Raw genomic sequence first — 2846 nt, 5'->3', positions numbered from 1 at the left:
TTCATGGGTACCTTGGCGATGTGAGTAGAGTCTGTTACACGGTAATAGACTGGATGTTGTTCGCCTTGCCTTCGTACTCGAGTAGCAGATTTCAGGGGAAAGAGGAAAGTCATATCTGTCAAAGACCAGGTGTAATTCATCACTTTCAAAGTACTTCTGGAGAACCTTTTCTGCAAAATGTTAAGAAAGATGAGCACAGGCTGTTATGACAGTTGGTTTATCAAGTGACTGTAACTCTGCCATGCCATCGACAATGACCACTTTCTTTCGTACTCTCACTTCTGACAGCACATTACTTGAATTGACTGCTGGTGCCTCTTTCTCAATTAAGGTCATCAGAGTGCTCTTTGTTAAGCAATGTAACACCTCACCATCTTATTAAAACTGGGTTTGTCACCAGGTGAGTACATTTAAAAAATATTTGAAAAAATACAAACTAGGTTACACTGGTGGTTTAAAAGATAATATATTACAATAAAAAATGTTCCCAACGTTTCGGTCACAATCACGGACCTTCTTCAGGAAAATTGAAAGAAAAACCACACAAAAGCACAGATATAAACAGGACACTGATTAAAAAATTCAAAATAAGTGTCATTTTTTCTTGTTTGCGAGGGTCAAGTGTGAATACTTCTTGGGGAGTAACGCACCGTCATCTCGGTTGAGCGGATCTTTCGCGCAATTAATCTCCCAAGCTTCCAAAATCTTCCTTTGGTGCCAATTACTATTAGTCCTGAGAATTGTGGCCTCATCCCATGCGATATCGTGATTAGTATTTGTCACGTGGTCTGCAAGTGCTGATTTTTTGCATTGTCTCCGTGCGACAGCCTTCTGGTCCTCGCCTTTTCTTGTTGAGAATTTTCTTTGCGTTTCGCCGACGTAGCTCTTGCTACAATTAGCGCAAGGAATGTTATAAACAGGGCCACGAGTTTCTTCTTTGTCTATTTGGTCTTTCAGTTTGGGAAACATCTGGCTCATTGTTTGATAGGGTTTGAATGCCACTTTGATGCCGTGGTTTTCCAAAACTCTCTTTATTGGCTCAGAGGTCCCGCTAACGTATGGAATTGTGCTATAGCCCCGCCCGGATTCTGCAGCGTTGATTGTGTCCTTCGACGGTGGTTTAGGCTTGCTGGCATCCAAAATCTGCTGCAAAAAGCGACCGTGGCATCAGAGAAAACTCATACGTGCCTATGGCCTCTTAAAGGGTAATTTCTGGTCGTGATTGGCACATCATCATGAGACGAGCAAACAAACATTGGTCTTCCTTTAACTCCAAAATCTTCTTGTTGACAACGATTTTCGTTTTCTTTGTCGCCTTTTTCCAAATTTAAAGGTCGCGCTTTTTCATCGGTGACCATAGATTTTCCCTCCCTTCTTGAATGCGCTTCTTGACAAATGTTCTGAAAAGTCTATCTCCTTCAGTCCTTTGCGCAGAGAGATCTAGTTTGATTTCCTCAGGCATCACAACTTTAGAAACGAGATTAAAGAGACAATCTTCTGGCTGAGTAAAGGGATTGGTGAAGCTTTCAATTGTGGTCGTCAGCTTGCTGATGTTTTTTTCTTCACAAGATAACACAGCGGCTGTAAGGCTTTTTAGGGCCTAACTAGATTTTGATAAACTGATAACAATTTACCTCTCACTTTAACCCTAACCCTAAACTAACCCTAACCCTAACCAAGCACTCACCCTAACAGGCAGGAGGTACAACAGCACCTGGACATCTTTTGTTTTTGTTGTTGTTAGTGTTGTTATTAGTTGGGTTCACATTAGACCACTAAGTCTGACTTAGTAATCTCTTAAGTCGACTTAGTGAAAATGAGAAGCGTGATTTCTGTCTTAGTGTCGGCAAACTCAAACGACCTAAGCGGTTCTTAAGTCTTTTTCCAACGTGACTTAAGGCTGACTTAAGAAAACCTGATACCAAAAAAATGTCAAAATCGTGGGTTTTATTCAGATGGAGATGGAGATGGAGATGGAGATGGAGATTCCCGTGTTAGGCGCCAAAGCAAAGAAATCACGCAACAAGTTTCTCCTCACGAACAAAATTAACTCAAGATGCTTCGCCGAGAGAACGAAACGTTAGAAGGCAATTACGCTACCGACTTTTCAACTTATGCGATGTAAGTTGCGTGGCTTGATCACTTCTTGATTGGCCAACGTAAATGTAATTTTTGTTTTCTTATGATATTCCTCGCCGATTTCCCAACAGAACTGAAGCAGGAATGCCTCATGTTTTTAATGCGGCTTCACCACCTCAGTTTAGTCGGTCTCCTTCTCCATTTATTTGGCTGAAAAATTTAATAAAGAGACAACAGTCGCAATTACAGCGATTTTACGGCTTCTTGGTCTCATTTTGATCTCAACTTCTTCGCTAAAATGGATCGTGACTACCTCACCACGTTTATGATGTTATTTACCTTATCTGTTATTTTTACCGTTAATGATGACAGCTTTGCGCGGAAAGAATTTGTCTTCTAGATATGTCTAAACGCTTAAGCGGATTTAGAGTGACTTGGCTTGACTTAGGCTAAGACAGACTTAGACAGACTTAGTGCTCAGTGTGAACCCACAGATTGTTAATAGCCTCGTTTCCATGCTATAATTGTCACATGAACAAGTTTATTATCAATTACAATTATCTGAATGTTCGGCTACAATCTCATCTACATTTAAGAACGTATCACTTATACGTTTTTTGCAATTTTATTTAAATGGGAGATAGTTATTATGACTGTTTCGACAGTGCCTCGTCTCCATGTTTGCTTACTCACGTGACCATGCTGAGGAACCGGGTGGTGTAAAATATTTTTAAAGTAACTGAGATACACAACCTCTACAAGTTTGG

This window comes from Montipora capricornis, chromosome 5, assembly GCF_036669925.1.
Source record: "Montipora capricornis isolate CH-2021 chromosome 5, ASM3666992v2, whole genome shotgun sequence".
NCBI classification, from domain to species: domain Eukaryota; kingdom Metazoa; phylum Cnidaria; class Anthozoa; order Scleractinia; family Acroporidae; genus Montipora; species Montipora capricornis.
This window is presented reverse-complemented; position numbering follows the sequence as displayed.